The following is a 19,379-nucleotide window of genomic DNA, read 5'->3' on the forward strand; positions in this document are numbered from 1 at the left end:
TATTACAACAGATTTTTTTTTTTTTTTTCCTGGACCAAAGTCTCTCATGCATAAAGCAGCCCAGTTTGCAAAATAGAAACTTTCCCTCTGGCTACATGTTCCTGGGATGGAAAGCTGTATTTTCCATTTTGCCCAAGTTTGGGTTCTTTAACAGCAAACTCTGTATTCTGTTTGTGCAAATTATCCTTGCTGACAGCGATGGGCAAACACTCTTATTCCAAGAGAGTTAATAGATCCCAGCTCCTGGAAAGCCATCTCTATGCCACTTTCCCCAGGAGCAACAGGACTTTTCATTAGCCCAACCACACGCTGGCAAGCGCGGGGTCCGCCTTGGGTCCACTCACTGCTGTGCTCTCGTTCCTGGAGCCTATGTGTGTCTGGTCCTCAGTCAACTAACACGCAGCTCAGCTGAAGGGCTGCTGGGAACCCGATTTCTCCATTCCAGGGGTGATTTGAACCTGCCTCTGGCTAATTCCAAGGCGATCCTCGTGCCAATCAATACATTTTTTTTTCAAAAGTGAGGTCAAAGTCAGGTTGTCTTGTTCTGTGAATAATGAATGCTAAATAATATTCATAGTTAAAAGATGCTAATGTTCCCTAAAACATGTCAGCTTTCTTTCTCTTTCTCTTTTTGCTGTCATTCTCGTCTCACTGCTTGTATGTGAAAGAAGTCGTTCCCCTCCCCAGCTCCAACTTAATACAGTGCAGTCGAGCTATTTGTTCCGTCTCCCCAGGAACACCTGAAATTGATTTCAGAGGCTGAACGCTCAAATTAGACATTTAAAGCAACGGAGACAAATTTGAAGATGAATTCATCCTGTCGAGGCTCAGAGGACAAGTGATGGAACATCTTTTTATTTTTAATTTTTTTATTCTTAGCCCACAAAGTGCTTCCTCGTCGAGACTGTCATTTTCTGGAATCTTGATATGCAAAGCAAAGAACTATAGAATTGAGTCCCCGCCTATACATGTCGTGTATCATCAAGTGTCTGTCTAGGTTTGCCTTGAAACCAAAGTGTGGATTTGGCAAGTTGCGTTTGGAACAGTGAGGCTTAATGGATTCACTTTGCTTCTAGAACTCCAGTTTCACATAATTTGCACTCAGTGTAACTTTATACCAGCCACTCTGTGTCACTTGTTTATGAGGGTCATGAACAATTATTTTTGTGTAAGTTTGGGGCTATTTTAGTGTATAATACAGCAAGATGCCCTCTGTCAAACTAAATGTTTTGCATACAAATGTATTTACAGATTTATACATTAGAAACAAAAAAAATTCCAAAATTCCAAAATAAATATTCACAGGAACATATCATCGCGCAGCGGTAAGGTCTGGATATGAAATATAACAGAGTCAATGAAAATAAAAGATGGAGTCTCTTCACACTTTCCCATAATTTCCTGTGACTTTATTTCATTTTATTCTAGTCTATATATCAAACATGGGCATGGCATAGCTTCTTTCTGGAGTACTTCACTGTCCTGGACATTTCAATCTTTTGGATATGAAAATATTGTAAAGTACAGTATAGTCTGAGGCCGTGGAAAGAAATGGCTTAGTTTTCCAGCGGAACATGGCACTCCTTAAAGACACAGCATCGAGTTTCTGATAAGAGCAAAACCTTCATTTTTTAAGGCACAGAGCTAGGATTACGAGGAGGGAGCAGGATAAACATTTTGCCTTGACCTTTTTACTCCTGAGTGAGACCTCAGTGGGATTAATCTAACCTTCTGCCATGGACTTGCTGGGTCATATGGTAACTCTATATCAAGCTCTCCGAGGAATTATCAAACTCTTTTCAAAACTTTTTTCAAAGTGGCTGTACCACTTTACACTGTCACCGGTAATGTGTGCAGGATTGAATTTCTCCACATCCTTGCCAACACGTGTCATTTTCTGTTCCAATATATAATAGCCATCTTAGTGGATGTGAAGTGGTATCTCATGGCTTTGATTCCTATTTCCCTAATGGATATCGATGCTGGACATCCTCCCATGAGCTGTGATTGTTTTCGTCACATGGCTAGATGGGCCTTTGACTTATTTCTCCACTTTCTGGACTAACTGGACTTCCTGTTTCTTGCCGCTGAATCTTAATTCACTTTGTGTCATCTGTAGCTCTGAGCACAGTGCCTGACACCTAGCAGGGTTTTGATAACTTTTAATAAACGTGATGAAATAAGAGTTGTCCATCATCTAGTGTTTCTATAAGCCCTCCGATTCATGGATATACTTCTACAAGTTGAATTGCATTGGAGTGAACCTATTGGTACCATGATTTTACTCAGCAACTGGTAAATGCCGTAACATTTTCTCACTAATCTTCAGAGCAATCTTTTGTGGTAGATATTGTTGTACTTGTTTTACAGAATTGGGAAAGTGAGGCATGGAGACAATGGCACCCACCCATCAGTCCACCAGTTTTGCTATATCTCCTAGTCCTTTTGCAGTTTGGGCCAATGGACTGTGGGCAAGAGTCTCACGTGTGCCATCCAGGCCCAAGCAGTGCAAAAATGGCACACAATTCTTCAGGTATTTCCTCTTTTATGGCAGCAACTAGGAAAGCTCCCAGATGGGGGGACCCCTATGAGTCTGTTTTCTGGGTGAAAGTATGGTTCATATCCCCAATAGACATGTTGTATGACAAGTAATAAATCTATTGTATTAAGCCATGAGGATTTTGGACTTATTTGTCACTGAAGCATAGCTTAGCTTAGTACATACCTTAGACATTAACTGGTCCTCCTAAAAGGAAGACCTATGTTCAATCCATGGACTGTTTGCCTCCCAAATCCTCTCTAATGTCCTTCTAAAACCTATAGGAATTACCTGCCTGTGGCACAATTTATAATACAATTCCATATCCACTTCCTCTAGTAGATATTAATTCTGATTTGATTTAGACTCATGTTCGTATCACCCACCTAAACTTTCAATTTCTCCACAAGGAACTGCAGGATTTATGCTTTCTGGTAGATTTTAAAAATTGGTGAACAAATCATACATTTCAGATGGTGCCCGCTCCAATCAATTCTCTTGCTCTGCTTGGTCAGGCATAAGCTTTTTTCTGTTGCTTGTGATCCGAAGAACCAAAAGAGTGTGTTCAGCAAACAGTAAAAAACCAGTCTGACTGCATAACACAGGGGGGTGAATGTGGAAACGTATGCTGGCATCTTCTTCTGAAGACCCTTGGAAAGCAAGCTGAAGAGTGTATGTTTCACCAGGGGAGTCGCTGAAGACTTCATGACAATGAGAGACCTAAAGTCACCGTTTAGGGAGACTGACCTGGTAGCAATGAATTAGAATACCTGGGGCCTTGTCAGTATTGGTTTCCTCTCCCATGGCAATGTATAGACAGGCAGCTCAGTTATACTTGTTGAATTATAGATCAGAAAACATCTACTGATTTTTGTGTTAGAATATTTCTGATGTAATCCACCGTGAAGTTTTAAGTCCAGCCGCTCCAGTATATATTCTTTCCCATGTTGGAAGCACAGTGCCGACACACAGCAATGATTGTGACTGGGTCTATGTCTCTAGGGCACTTTCAGACGAGAGTTTACAAACATGCTAGACGTCACCGTTCATTATAGGGATGTCCCCATGGTAGAAAACATAGGCTAGGACAGTACCCAGTGAGTATGCTTGTGATCTGAATTCACTGTGTTCTTGTCCCTAAATAGGATGGTTGGCCTAGGCAAAGGCAAGGGGGTCTCATCCTTGAAGCCTCAGCCTTTGGAGCACCCACTACTTGTTGTTGAAGACATAAAAATCTGAGTATCCAATGGCTTGATATTCTTATGGAACTTAAGACAGGAACTAAATTTGTTCAATAGCTTTGTTATAGAAGAGAATTTAGCATTTAGTCTAATTATTCATTCTAAGTCAATACGTGTAGTCTCCATGATTTAAATTCAAGCATTTTCTTACTCCCTTTTTTCTTCCTTACTTTTCTTCTTTCCTTCTAAATATAGTTAATATGAGTTACTTCTGCTTTTCATGAATGTGAATAGAGTTGAGACACTCTTGACTTTTAAGTCACTGCAAACCCTTTTCATCAGAGATACACCTCCATCTAATGTGTTTCTTCACTTGGTATAGAGAACAGTCAAAATGAAATGTAGTATTAATATCATGAACTCTTTCTGTTGACTTTGAGAAATGCAGAGTGGTACAGCTAAATGTACCTTTCATCTCCTTAAACAAAATAAATGGTATGCAGAGCTCCACTCAAAATCTCTTCTCATTTACTCATGAGAAGTTTTCCAGATACGCTCTCAAAACGCCCTCACATGTAATGATTCAGAATCTACATGAAGTAGAGTGAGCCCAATGTGAGGACCAGTGGCGAGCTCCAACGACACCCACCAAGAACCTTCTCTGGGCTGGAATCTGAACTTGTGTACAAAGCAGGGTGCTGAGCTCGGGTGTGCTAGCTGTTGAAATGTAGTTCCCATCAAAGCAGTCTCTGAGGCAGGGATCGAGTACCAGTATTTATTTGGGATGTGACCCAGGGAACACTGTGTGGGTGTGGGAATGTGAGGTAAGAGAAGGAAGAACTCCAAGGGCTGGTCCAGTGGCTCAGGTGGTTGGAGTGCCGTGCTTCTAATACCGAGGTCGCCGGTTCGATTCCCACATGGGGCAGTGCACTGCGCCCTCCCCAGAAAGACTGTGAACAATTGCTCTCCCTGAAGCTGGGCTGCTGTGAGCAGCCAGAGATCTGTGTGAGCTGCCAGTACGCTGCTGTGAGTGGCCCACAGATGACCGGTGACTGACTGCCTCAGCCAAGGGGGAAAGAAACAATGGCTTAAAAATTGGGGCGGGGGGGGGGAAGGGAAGAACTCCAATAGAGAGGGTGTCAATTAGAAGATTCTCACTGTGGGTAACGGGGACTCCAACCTCTGAGGAGCCTCTGAAAGGCACTTGGTAGGTAATCAACATTATTGGAAATTTCGTCGGCAGATCTGATGATTATGCAAAAGTGAGAGAACTAGTAGAAAATCAGATATTTCTTGTAGCATAAAAAATAATCCATGTGTTTTCTAGATTTAGCCAATGGCTCCCACCTCTTGAGTAGTTTGCTACTCATTCAATCATCACTGAAGACTGTGGTTCTCAACAATACATTTAAATAAACTAGTGTTTAAAAGGTCATAAAGAGACAACCTATTGTCAGATATCTGTATCCAAGATATTGGGAATCAACTGTTCACTGAAATACTCAGAGATCAGAGAAAAGCATGTAATAGAGTGCGTCTCATACCGAGAGAATAGAGCAGCTAATGTGAGTGTTTAACTGTTGTTTCCGCTTTCCATCACTTGCCATGTCTCACTTAACACTCTTCAGCAATTCCACACCACCCATGAAAAGGAACTCAAACACCTTGCCCAGGCCATCGGGGCTTGGACACACCTCATGTTTCTAGTTTTATCCCCACTCTCCTCGACAGAACCATACCTCCACCCATACTGCTAATTACTGAAGCACAGCCTAATGTTTTTGCCAGGATTCACACTTGCTGTTTCTTCTCCTAGAAACATCCCTTCCACTTACCACAAGAATTTATCACTCTTTCATGCTTATTCTCACTATATATTTTGTTTACACTTCTGTTGTATTATTATCTCAAGTTGCAAAAACTCATTTATGCGGATAGTTACACCTACTGGATTGTCCTTGTTCATCTTTGTCCAGGGAGCCTATCACCATGGCTAGTATATAGTAGGCAGGTGCTCATGGAGCATCTAAAGGAAGACAAACATTAATTGATGGATGGATGGATGGATGGATGGATGGATGGATGGATGGATGGATGGATAGATGGGTGGATAGATGAGTGAATGGATAGAAGGATGGATGGATGGATGGATGGATGGATGGATGGATGGATGGATGGGTGAATGGATGAATGGATGGAAGAATGGATGGATGGATGGATGGATGGATGGATGGATGGATGGATGGATGGATGGATAGATGGGTGGATAGATGAGTGAATGGATGGAAGGATGGATGGATGGATGGATGGATGAGTGAATGGATAGAAGGATGGATGGATGGATGGATGGATGGATGGATGGATGGATGGATGGATGGATGGGTGAATGGATGGAAGGATGGATGGATGGATGGATAGATGGATGGATGGATGGATGGATGGATGGATGGATGGATGGATGGATGAATGGATGGATGGATAAGTTAATAATGTTATCCCTCAGATCTCTAGTCATAGATTAAAAGTGCAAGAAAGAATTAAAAATCCTTTATGAATGCCTTTGTGGTTTTTCATTCAGGGAATTTTGTTTGTTTTTAACCCCTAAAGCCCAAGAGGAAGATATCTTACATTTCTAGTTGCTCCGATGAATAATCCTTGAAAAATGGGCATCTCAACTTGTCTTCATGAGTACCTTCCAGACTATGATCACCAAAATGATAGCCACTATCCACACAGAGCTATTGAGAATTTGAAATGCAGCTACTGGGGTTGAGGACATGAACGTTCATTTTATTTGATTGTAATTAATTTTAAAATAAAAACCCATATTTGATTTAGTTAATAGAAAACTTTAAGTATGTTTGAAACAACTTGGATATGTGAATCATATAATAAATCTACCTAAAATTTTGCAAAACTATAGGAACTATTACTTTTACTAATCTTAATTATGGCTATGTATATGTGTATGTGTATGCAATTATATGTATACAAAAATAAGGATAGATAGGTAGGTAGATATAGGTGTATACATATGTCTCTCTCTATATAGATATATTGTATAAATTGATTTATCTCTCTATATATCTCTATCTAGCTCTCTCTAGCTCTATCTCTAGCATCTCATCTATCTAATGTCCATGTTGGAATAATGAAATTATATTGAGGTGTCAGTTGTACCCAATTCAATTTTTAAATTAAATGGTATTCCAATCAAAATATCAATGGGGATTTCATGGAGCTTGACAACTCCTTCTAAAATTTATATAATAGAATAAAGGGTCAAGAAAAACCAAGACAATTTTAAATATCAATGTGGTTGGACTTAACATTTCAAAGGTGAATGTTTACTATGAAGTTATACTAAGAATGAGAGAGTTTTAATGGGTACAGGAAGCAAAATCAAGATCAATGGAACAGAGCACAAAATCCAGAACCTGATCCATGCATAGCTGGAAACTTAATTTATAGCATGAGTGACAATGAAGGTTAGCAAGTGTATTATTTCAGAAAATGCCAGCTGCTGTACCACAGGTAAAGACGACAGCATTTTAACACAATAGAACTTTATTTTTATTTCCTAAGGAGCCCTGACTGACAGGTGACTTCCTTAAAATGTGTTAATTCAGGGACCTAACTGTTTAATCTTGAGTTCCAGCATCTTACACATATAACACCCCTGTCCACTCAATCAACCAACTCTAGCTAGTGGAGAGAGAAGCATGAAGTACTGTTTTTATGGATTTTCTTGTGGGCCAGGCTTGGAAGTGTGCACGTCATGACCACTCACGTACTGTTGGCTGGCACTCAGTCACGGGGCACCATCAAACTCCAAGGGTGGCTGGGAGAGAGGAGTCCAGCGTGTTGGCAGGAGGAAGAGAAATCAAGTTTGATGAATAATTTATTGGTCCCTGATGCAGTTTGGAAAGTACAGACTATTTGATGAGTGGTGCAAAATAATTGGATTTGCTTTGAGAATAAGAGAGAACTAGAGTTCTACACCACACCATTCAAAAAAGTGTATTCTAAGTGGGTTAAAGACCTGAGTGTAAATGCAAAACCTCACAAGAAAATGAAAGGCAATATCCTTATGGTCTTAAGTTTGGCAAAAGTTCCTTGTTTTTTTGTTTGTTTTTGTTTTGTGTGTTTTTTTAATACAGGACACATAAATCTCAAGTCAAAAGGAAAAGATATAAATAAATTTTACTAAGTTTACTAATGTCACCATAAAAATTAAAAATGTAAAGCAGTGACTACCCAGGAAGACATCAGTATTCTGAATACATAAAGAATCCCTATAAAACAATAAAAAAATATAAGCAACCATAGGGGAAACTTTGGAAAATGGGATCATCAGTAAGCAGTTCAGCCAAGAGGACATCTGGAATGCCAAAGACATCAAAAGTTGTGCAACATCACTATAAATCAAGGAGAAAAATATCATAAGAATAACAATTTCATAAAAGCAAATCAATAATGCTAAGAATTGACCAGGTTATGTGTACATGGGACCTCTTAGACATAGCTGGCAAAGTGCAAACTGGTACAAACACAGGAAAACAAATGACAGCATCTAGTTAGATTGGAGACATTCGTGGTGTGATCCAGCCGTTTCATTCTACGCACCCTAGAGAAACGCTCTACACACGGGGAGCCATGCACAATAATTTTCCTTGTGGCTTTGTTTGTAACAGCAGAAAATAAAATCAACTTAAATATCTATCAACAGGAAAATATAGTAAAACGGTGTGATAGTCATACTCACATACCACACAGCAGTCACAATGAATGAAGTGGAAATGCATGTAACAACGTGATAAAAATCGCTGTGTTTTAAAAAAAGCAAGATGGGGGAGGCAATTTACTGGATGACATGTATCATATGTGATACAAACACTATAAAGTTCAATATTAAGCAAAGTAGTATATATTATGATTATGGATAGAAGAGAAATGCATAATTCATATGGGAAGTAAAAGTGATAAATGTAATATGGTAATTGGTAGACTTTAGGGAGAGAAGACAAGAGATGTTTGGGAAAAGGGTGAACAAGAGGTCTTAACTCTATTTGTAATGATAAATTTATTTACAGAGAGAGAGAGAGAGGCTCTGTTACAATAGATAAATGTATAGATAATTGGGGGCAGTGATTTTCATCATATTATTTGCCATTCTTTGTTGGATGCTGAGTATATTATATCATTTAAAAAGGTTTAGACATTAACACTCTTGGTTCTCACCTCTCTCCAGCACCTCACCTTCCCCATGAAAAACATGTGGAAAACTCTTTACATGATTCTAATTTTGTTTCATCTGCCTCAAGTGATAATTCCTGAGCTCCCATGTTGGGCATCTCATAACGTTGACTATTGCTGTCAGCACACCTGGGAGAAGTGAAATCAGCTTGTGAGAGCAGGTTCTTCAAGGGGTAAAACTATGGCACTTTGCTATTACCACACCTGGTCAAATGGAAGAGCTTTCTAAATTCATATGCAGAGTGAGAAGACCTGAATACAAATACACACGTGGGTGCGTGTGCTCATAGCTTACCCTGTTGGGTGACAGACACAGCCTCCTCAAAACCTAACCTGTCTGTGGTGCCTACAGATTGCAGAAGAAGAAGAGATTGTGATTGTGGGTCTATTATCTTTGTAATTGTAAAGGATCCCCACGCAGCTACCCTGGGCCAGTAGCTTAACAGAAGAGAGGAAAAGGAAAAAGATGAGCATGACTGTGACATTTTCCATGCCTCCTGTGCCTGTGAGAGCTTTCAGAAATCATCCTTTGATGGACGAGGAGTGATAAAAATAAATAAAATTGTAAAGTCAGGATAAGCAAGTAGCATAAGGGTGGAAAATCACTAGTCATAAAGTTATTATGTTGATTATCATTATAACTGTATTTTCATTGCAATAGCCATAATAATGTGCACGTATATAAACTTTGATGTTGTGAAGTAGAATGGCCATACCCTCTGATGTGCCCAGGACAGCCCTGATTTATCCCGTTGTCAGCTCATTTGGGCTTTAATCGTCAGCAGTGCCTCCTTTCTCTCCCAAAGGGCCCTGGTTTGGATTCCCATTTTAAGGCATGTTTAATTTTTTTTTCTTTTTTTTAAATTTGAGTCTTGTCTTTGACACTAATTGAGAGAGCTTTGGGGTTTCACTTTGTCTCCCTGAATGGGTTTCCTTGCTACCAACACTAAGGTAATACTATGCCTTTCTATCCCTCACTTCTAGGTCCGTCTCCCACCAAGCCGTGTTGATTCTCATTGTAATTGTCTTCCTGAATCTCAACCCCTGGTCAAAATGGCCACTCTTTCATCTCAGGCCAGACTACATAATTTGTGGGGTCTAGTGAGAATGAACAAATGGAGCCCCTTGTTGAAACATTAAACCACACTTGGGGGCTTCTAAGCACCAGGCTCTGTGTGTCTGCACAGGTCTCACGCCCAGGTAACTGGCCTTGGTTCCCATCTGGGTCAGTAGCCATTTCCTAGCTCCTCTTCTGCCCACACTCCCCGGGCTCTTCCTTCAAACCGTATCTCATCCTAGTGCCCCAGCCTCCAACTCTGCAGCTGCAATGGCTGCCCACTGCTCTGGCAGCCCTGTGTGACTGTCCCCGTCTGCCACTCACGCCCAGCCTCAGGGCCCACCGGGACACCCCTCACTCGCTTTTCTCATCTAGCTACATCAGCCGTCCCTTAGCTAGACCTACTCAGCCTGGGCACATGTTTGCTCAATCCACTATGGCGAGGAAAAGAAATTTAAGACGCAATCTCTGCCCCTGGGAGTTACATGGTCGAGAGAGGAGCACGTGCATGAACAGAGAGCTTTGGCCTCTCCCCACCTTGGTGAGCCTCAGTTTCCTCGTTGGCCAAAGAGAATCAGCCAATGTGTGAAGCCATGGAGAGGAAGGGAGGCGGCTCGTGGAGGGCTCCGGCCGCAACCCACAGCACTGGCTAGAGTGATAGCTCATGTTTTTCTTCGTGTGGTCAGGGCTTTCTCGGTGACCCACCGGGAAGCTTGGTCTGAGCCTCTGAGAGAGGGTTGCTCTAGCTCAGGTCCTCGGTCTGAATCACCTGACAGGCAGGGGGAAAAGTTGATCCCACCCTGGACCAATTGATTGGAAACCTTCCTCAGTGGGTTTTAAATACCTTCCAGGGGAGCGTGATGCGTTAAGTGAAGGTTGAGAACATTGGCTGTATTTAAAGCGCGAGTAACAGCAGATCTCTCAAAGAGGAGGGACGTTCCACACAGAGGTCCCAGCTTGAGCGAAGGCCTAGGGGTGACACGCCATCTGCTCTGTTGGGTGCTGGAAGCTGGCTTGTGCGGCTGAGTGTCCAACGGGAGGTGACCTTTGTCCCAGCAGCGGCCCTGAGTGCAGTGCTGGGAGGGTGGGAGGTCCTGAGGGCAGGCAATCCTGATCATGCTGAGCTAGCCAGGTACCTGATGGACAGTTAGTGCCTTATTAAGAGACAGTGAACCTGACCCAGCTAAGCAGCAGATGGGTCAAAGACAGAGACCTAAGTGGTGTTTACAGGCGAGCGCAGGGACTGCTCCAGCAGCCCCATTTGGCGGCTTTTGATCCCTAATCCCAGCCTCAGGTGGGTGCCCCCTGAGCCAGACAGCTCCAATCAGGGTGATGGAAGTAAACAATGAACACAAGTGGAGCAAGGTCGGGAAGACAGAGAGAGCCAGAAAGAAGGGGGCTGGGTGGGGGGGGAGAGTCTTCATGGGATAAAATTACCAGCCAAGACAGAAGGCTAGGAGGCAGTGGGGCGGGCTCCCCCGCCCAGGAGTCTGCCCTGCCCCCACCCCCACCCCCAGCCTCTGCCTGGGCTGGAAGAGCAGATGCTCTAGTCTGGGATGGGAGTCTGGGAGTCTGGCGAGAGGAAGGAGGGGGTCACAGAGATGGGGCCCTCTGACTGCAAAGGAAGTATCGGGAATAAACAAATGAACAGGGAATGGGGAGGAGGCCACTCACCTCCCCCCCCCCACCATGGTCCCTGAAAATCTCATCCCTTCTCTCCTGTGATGAGCCAAACCAAAGCCAAAACCGAACCAAAAAAAAAAAAAAAAAAAAAACACAAACAAAAACAAAAAAAACGAAAAGAAAGACACAGCCAAGGGGGTGTTCATGTTTAAAATTTAATGAGCACTTAAAAAAAAAAATGTATCTCAGTGATACTTAAATGAATAAGGCTTTCTTGCCACCCCACCCCACCCCAAAAAATGAAAGACAGAAAGAGAAAGAAACGAAGGAACACATGGTGATGGCGCTGAGATTTATACTGCCACTCTTGCTTGGATACCGATCATTTATCTGGATAATTAAGCAGTATCAGCAAGCAACCAGATCCCCGAAACTTGATATTAATCCGTCACTCTTAATAGTAACACAGAGCTGCCTCGGTAGAACTCAGCCGAGACCTCCTAATCCCCCTTTACCCGTGTTCCGCCATCAGCACACAGCACTGCTTTCCCAGAGAGTTCGGGGCGTGCTATCAGCAGCTTAAGCCTCATTTCGGCTTTGAATCAAAGTATATGAGGGGAGTCACAAGGAGGCAAGATGACGGCAGGTGTCTTCGGGAGGGAATATTCACAACTGTTTTGCCAGTGGGCCAGGGCTCAGGCACCTGGTTTTCACGGTTGTCTCTCTCGGAGCTTTGTGTTCCGATCAAAGGCCACTCCTTCCAAATTTAGGGCCTCTGGATGTTGCAGCATGCGTGCCGTGCACCTCTAGCAGTCAGACACCCCAACACATCATATGCCTCAAGGGGGAGGAATATATTCCCACTGGTGTCCATGTCCAATACCGGGGTCAGTTTCTGTCCACTTGCTGCCTTGTTTCTCTCTCTTGGCTCTGCCTAGCATGCCATCTCTTTCCTGCCTCTTTGGGTAAGACCTTCCCTTCTGGTTCTCTGGTGCCTATATCTCGGCTCTTCCTGTGGGATTCCAGCTTGGTTCTTTGGGTTTCAAAAAAGCAGACACCTGCATGTTGATTCAGTCAGTGAAGAGCTCTTCTTACATCCCAGGGGGTTTTGAGTAAAAGAGAAAGCAGAAGGAACCCACGCACGAGCAGAGCTGCAAGGCTTTGGGGCATTTTGGGCAGCTACCACTCTGCTCCAGACACCTGGCTGCCTTGGTGCCTGGACATCGGAGGGTATTACTGCTCCCTTCCCTTGAAGCTCCACCATCTTGTTACCTCAGCCACCCTCTGTCACTATTTCTGCGGCTCTTGCTTCCACCAGCTGCTTTTCTTTGGAAATCTGTACCAATCCTCTAAAAAAGGGGCTCTGGTTGGTTCAGTCAGACTCTTCTAGAGGTGGGGGGCAGTCAGTCTACAGTGATCACATGGGGTCACCACACAGCTGGTCAGCCGTGAGTGGCAGGATCTAGGGCAGATTCTCTTCCATGGGCCAATCAGTGTGACAAAGGGGATTGAGGTCATGCTGGACAGAACATAGAAGGTCAAGCCAACAGAACAACTCAGAAGAAGGCTGTGGTACTCAGAGTACCTGGTACTCTTCTCCAGAGCATTTAGAATTAGGTGCCAGCTCTTCCTGCTTCAGACTATTGCAGGGGCTCTGTAAATAATAGACAGCCTTTTGGGACAAGTCCTTGCGTGCAGGTTGGTGCTTCGTGTCACCCCCTTAAGAGAAGACAGTGTCAGCATTGGAAAGAATAGGATGAGATGGGCCACTTGCAAAGCTCAGAGCATGGCTGGATAAGACCAGTGCAAACCAGATGTGAAATCGGGTCCATGTGGAAGGTCCCAGGCTGGGCTGCCTCAGGCTGGGGGAGTCCCAACAAAGGCTGGAGGTGGGTCATAAGCAATCTGTACCCAAGAAAAAATGGGAGGACGTGGTTGGGACATGAGGGACGATGCCAGAGACAGAATTTCAGGACCAGCACCACCATTGCAGGAGCAAGGTGGACTGTGGAGTTTGGGGGAGACACAGGCTGTGAAAGCTGTTTAGCTTTTCCTCACTCTGGTGCTGGCCTTGGACACCCAAACTGGCCAACTGGTGCAAAGGCTCACTTACGCTGGCAATGGGAGCTGGGCAGTGATGGGTAAAGAGGCTCAATTGGGCAGAAGCATCAGCGCTATGGAATCGGGGCCAGGTGAGAAGAAAAGTCCGTGGCTTGAGCTGAGAGGCCATATCGCTTCAGTAGATGCATTTGTAGGGCAGGAATATGTGGGCATGGGAGTGGTTCCCTGACAGGCAGGTGTCCCATGAGTGGGTGAACCCCAGGTCTGGGTACTCTGTGTCTCCCACCTTTCCTTTATAGACCCCCTTCTCTCTCTGTTCTTGTGTCTCTTAAAAAATACCTTCACCCAGAAAATGTAGTTTTAAAAATTGAGGTGAAATCCACATAATTAAAATTAACCATTTCAAAGTGGATGACCTAGTGGCATGATGGATACACATCATCCCGAATGTCTTCCTGCCTTGTTCTCTGCTGTCTGTTCCAAGGGACCCAGAGCTGCTGCTTACCCCTTCCACGTCTCCCTGCTTCTCAGCTTTATAGGGCCACCTTCCCCAGAGGGCCTTCCTTGACAGCACACTTTGCACCTGGAGAGGACAAGAAGTGCCACTCATTTTGGGGGGATTTCCAGTATTTTACTTGGGTGTTCAATAAACCCCATGGGGTCAGCTGGATGTCAGAAGGCAGTCTGTCCTCTGCGTAAGTGGCAGAGCTGAGCTGGACAGCTTCCTTAGACTGAGCTGTGGTCCCTCCCTGCAAATGCCTGCATTGCACGACTGCTGACGATTTTGTCGGCTCCCTCCAGCTGGGGCGGACGGCTGTCCATGTAGCAAATGGAACACAGTAGACAGATCAGTGGGTGCTGGGTCCTTGGCCCATGAGTAGTGCAGATAAGCAGGTCTCTGAGACGGAGGAAGAGAAAGACGACATTTTGGGGTGTGATCCTGGCCTGGAGACCCAGAACAGCCAAGGTGAGAAGCAGGAACGTGTACGTCCTTTGCCCATGCTAGGTTTTGCAGCAGGCTCCCCCCTCACATCATAAATATGCTCCTGATAACCTGGCTTTGATAGGTCAACAAAAGAAATAGAGCCAAGTGCTTCAATTAGGTGACACTCTGAGCCTGGGATCACCCAGGAGTTAGGAGGGACACAGAGAAACTGGCTTGTGCAGGCAACACAGAGATGCCTCAGAGACACAGGCATCCAGACTAGCAAGGTCCTTAGGCAGAGTGTTATAACCTGAGCTCCAAGGACCCCAGGTGGCTTTGGGAAATTTGACAAACCTGCTGAAATTATATACACATCACCTGTGTGATCCCAGCACGTGTAGATGTGCTTGATGGTTACCTTCTCAAACTCTTAGCTTGGGCTTGAAACCCCCCCATAAAAAATAAATCCTTTACTTGACTATCTTTTACCTTCACCTTGGCAAAGGTAAGTACGTAGGAGGAAGGAAGGGAGGGAGGGAGGAAAGAAGAGAGAAAAAAAAGAAAAAAAAAAGTGTAGTGTGGCTGGGCATTTGTGCTAAGAAAACACAAAAGCTAAAACGAAGTGGTTGTTTGAGGTCAGCATAGAGCAGACCTTGAATTTCTAGATTACAAGCCAATTGCGGCTTTGCTCTGGTACTTCCCAATGTGTGCACTGCAAGCCAACTGCCTAAGTAGAAATGCAGAACACAAGACCTGAAGATATTCCAACAGAAGTAGATACATACTCGAAACGTAACTACAGTGATGGGACTGATGGTTTAAAATGAAGATTGTTCTTTAACAACCAGGAGAGATGCTTTGGAACCTCAGCCAGAATGAGCTTTTTGACCACGTCATGCCGCCTGGAGCACCCCAGTGGCTTGTCACTGCTCTTGAGGAAAGACGTCTTTGAGGTACCCACAGAGCCCTGTGTGCTCTCGGGGCTTTTTCTTTCCCATGTAGGTTCTTGCCTTCCTCTTCCTGTGTGACGACTCAGCTTCCGTCTGGGTATGGAGGGTCCCATTTCAAACTGTGGCACCTTCCGTGTATCTGCAGACTACCTTCATCGCACCCCAGAACTCACTTACTGGGAGTTCTTCACCTGTGTGGATTGTTCCTTCAATACACCTACAGCAAAATTGGAATACTTACACTGACCCTGCAAGGTCTTCAGGTTTAGGGGTAAAAGGTGTGGAAGCCTTGGGGCAGTTCCCCAACACAGACACACTAGGGGAAGCTGCTGGCCTGTTCTTCAGCTGGTCCCTATGGTGCTCACTTCCCATCCCAACCCTGGTCGGACAGCCACATCCCGAGGAGGCCGTTTTGGGAGGTCAGTTTCCTGAGCAGGACCAACCCATGCAGAGGGGGAGCCAGGACGGGACTCCATCCCTGTTATTTACAAAATAATGATGAGCCTAACTTTTCGGTGACAAACACGAGGTGGCAGGAGGAGGGGGCACACATGTATCTACAACCAAAGGTAAAGGGTTGTTACCTTTACCTTTCCATTCTTTATTTGTACAAAAATGGTAAAATGTTTTTACAGGCTAATCCAACGGTGCTACAGAAACTGAAATAGAACATCCTTAATTAATATGTCAGAATATAAGAAATGATGAAAATATGTATAATTAAATTCTTGCACTAAAACAGGATTCAAAAATGAGATAAAAATAGCAGCCCTGCTCCCCCCCCAACCTCCTCCCTCCCATTATCCTCCAGAAAAATAATAATAACAAAAAAAGAAGTGTCTAAGCAGTGGCAGCTGCCGCCTGCATCGACCTCAAAGAAAGATTGGGTTGCCGGAGCTGACAGCCTGGTCACCCCCAAAATTGGACACAAATTGTCGAGATTAAAAATCCCCCCCCAATCAGGTGGCAACTGCCTTGTTTTCATCCAAAGATGCCGCAGGCTGTGTGCTATGACAGCTGGACATTTTGGTTCCTATACAGGCTCACGCAGTGATAAGGCTGCTGGAGACAGGTGTTCTGAAAGCCAACGTTGTGAATAAACATACACTTACATGACACAGGGCAATAGCGAGGGGTTTCCTTTATTTATTTGTCTTGGCCTCCAGCGTGACACAAGGGTATCCCTGGGCATGCCCCTGCACATTGATGAGGCAACTAACCTGGGTTTAACAAAAAATGCAGGGAGTCCCGTTTCCCCCAACCTGACACGTGACGGGGTCCTTCAGGGTCCAGATTCCTCTGTGTCCAGAAAGTCCTGGACAGAGCTGCCTCTCTGTCCTCAAGAGGGAACCTTGGGGCTTCCTCAGACCCATAGGGGACTCAGACACAGGGCGCAGGCATCTTCTCCTTAGGGGAGAGAAAGGAAAAAAATCTTTTTCGGTCCCTGGAGAGTGAGTGCAACGCGGCAGGTTTTTCTGGTTTATCAGAGGATGGAGTTGGGTCATTTGGGAGATTTCTTTCTGGGGTTCTGCTAGCTGTTGTACCCCCATACATGGTGATGTTCCTACACCACCCTCCAGGGAAGGAGAAGTGAGGTCTTTCTCAAATGGTTCCACCCTCATTGGGAAGAAGATGCCCCTTTGAGGGGAAGTGAGACAGGTTATTCACAAGCAAACCAGAGAGGGTCTTCGTGAGCCAAAATCTGCTCGTAGAACTGAGACATTCGGGTACTGGGTCACACGTGGGCTGTGGAGATGGGCCAAGAGCCAAGCCCTGGTTTTGCCACTGACTCTCGTGTGACCATAAGCACATTACTGACTCAGTCCTCTCATCTATAAAATGGGAATGATGTCACCTACCTCTGAGAGGTGTGGCGGAAATCAAATAGTGTATGTAAAGTCCTGTAACAGGTCTGGAGGTGGGTGTCTCAGAGAGCCCTGCCAGGAAGCGGGCAGCAGACAGCTCCCATCTCTCAGACCCACATGCGCACATTTCCAGAGACGGCCCACATCTGGAGACTGAGGGAAGTAGAGGGACTTGGGCCTGGCCACCTGCCAGATGGGACGCGCTGGTCCCCGAGGAACCGTGTTCCTTCTGGAACTGGGCTGGCTGCGGCCCTGCCGGGCACTCATCACAGTGAAGTTTCTCTTTGTGTCTCCTCCCCCTGCCTTTCCCAGCTAGTGATCCCTCATAAGCGCCTTGCTCCCAAACTCCGTGTCAGCATCTGCGTCCTAAGAACTCAACGTGGACGAGGTCTTTGCACATGTCTAGCGCCGAGGAAGGGCTCCAAAGGAGGGCTCAAAAACTGCCATTGCAGCTTCCCTGGGGGACTCGTGTCCGAGTGGGTTAAATCTAAGAAAACTGATACCTAATCAATCATCCTGCACTATCCCCTTCCTGAAGAAACCCCATATCCCCAGGAAGGGGCCTGCACTACGGGGGCCGATGGGGGGGAAAGAAAGAACAAAAGGAATGAAGAGTCGGGGTGAAAGTGTGTGTTCAACCCACTGCCCGATTCAAGAAATGAGAGTTCTCCGTGGGGTGAGGCCTTCCCCTCAGCACAACCCCCACAGTCCCCTAGTTTTCAACTCACTGAGTCCTATTCTGATTATCAGCCTGGATTCTTGAGTCCTTTGATAGTAGGAAGAAAAGACAGGAAAGTGAACCCCTCTGGGTGCTGGGAGCGAGTATTCCCAATTCCGACTAAATACACTGACCGACAGAGGTCCACCACCAGCTCTGCCCTTGACACAAGCAGTCGTCTGAGCCTGTGCTCGAGCTTTTCAAGCCTGGGTTTCTGGGCATGTTTTAAGGAACAGACAAGTAGACATACGTACGGAAAATGCGCAGCTCTGTTCCAGGCACTGAATGGAAGGACTAGGACAAGGCAGGGCCATCCCCCTTTTTCTTGCAAAGAGCCTGGCCTGGGTGAGGGGACCTCTATGTCACCTGAAGGGGCTGCTGGCTTTCTTCTGCCTGCTGTGCAGCTTCTGCCCAATGAGCCTCTCTGAATTTGAGGCGTCTTATCTCTAAAATTTATGTCAGACCATCTGTGAGTCCCAGTCACTTCCCCCATCTCTGAGCTTTTTTAACTACCTGCCAGTGCCATTCACTGGACAGTAGGTACTGCCAGCTCCCTGCAGGCCCATGACCCCAGCACACGGTGGCCTTTCGAAGACAGTTGAGTGCATTCAACAGTGTGGGGGACACATATTCTCAGCACAGGAAGAACGTAACTTTTTTCTGGACACCTGTGAGTTTATATGAATGAGACAGACGAGTGAATGGATACATTTGTTTAAAGATAAAATGGCATGCCCTATTTCTTTCAGTTCGACACAAATCAACTCAGCCAGCAAAGGTTTCATGCACCCCATGCTATGTGCCGCGAAATGTGTATTCTCTAACCTCACTGGAACTGATCCCAGGATTCTCGGCCTCGTGATACCGAGAGGACTCTCTGCGCTTCCCCACCCCAGCAGTCCTACACGGATTGTTTGTGTCACAGCTCCATCACAGCCACTGCCCCAAGCTCTTTGTTTTCTGGCCATTCAGTCCTCACCACCTCCTCCTAATGTTTCTCCTGTTCACCCTCTGCTCATCTGCAGAGCAGACACTGTCCTTCATTCATTCTCCACGGCAATGCTAATTATTGGCCACTCGGTAGTTTATAGAAACACCGGATGTTTGAATCAAGGTGGACTGGCTCTAGGGTGTCCGTCTGATAACTAGCCCTCACACGGACACACACACACAGATACAATCCTGGCACTTGCCCTTTGACCTC

Source organism: Rhinolophus sinicus, chromosome 3, assembly GCF_057876585.1.
Source record: "Rhinolophus sinicus isolate RSI-liver-muscle chromosome 3, RSI-T2T, whole genome shotgun sequence".
In the NCBI taxonomy this organism is placed as follows: Eukaryota; Metazoa; Chordata; class Mammalia; order Chiroptera; family Rhinolophidae; genus Rhinolophus; species Rhinolophus sinicus.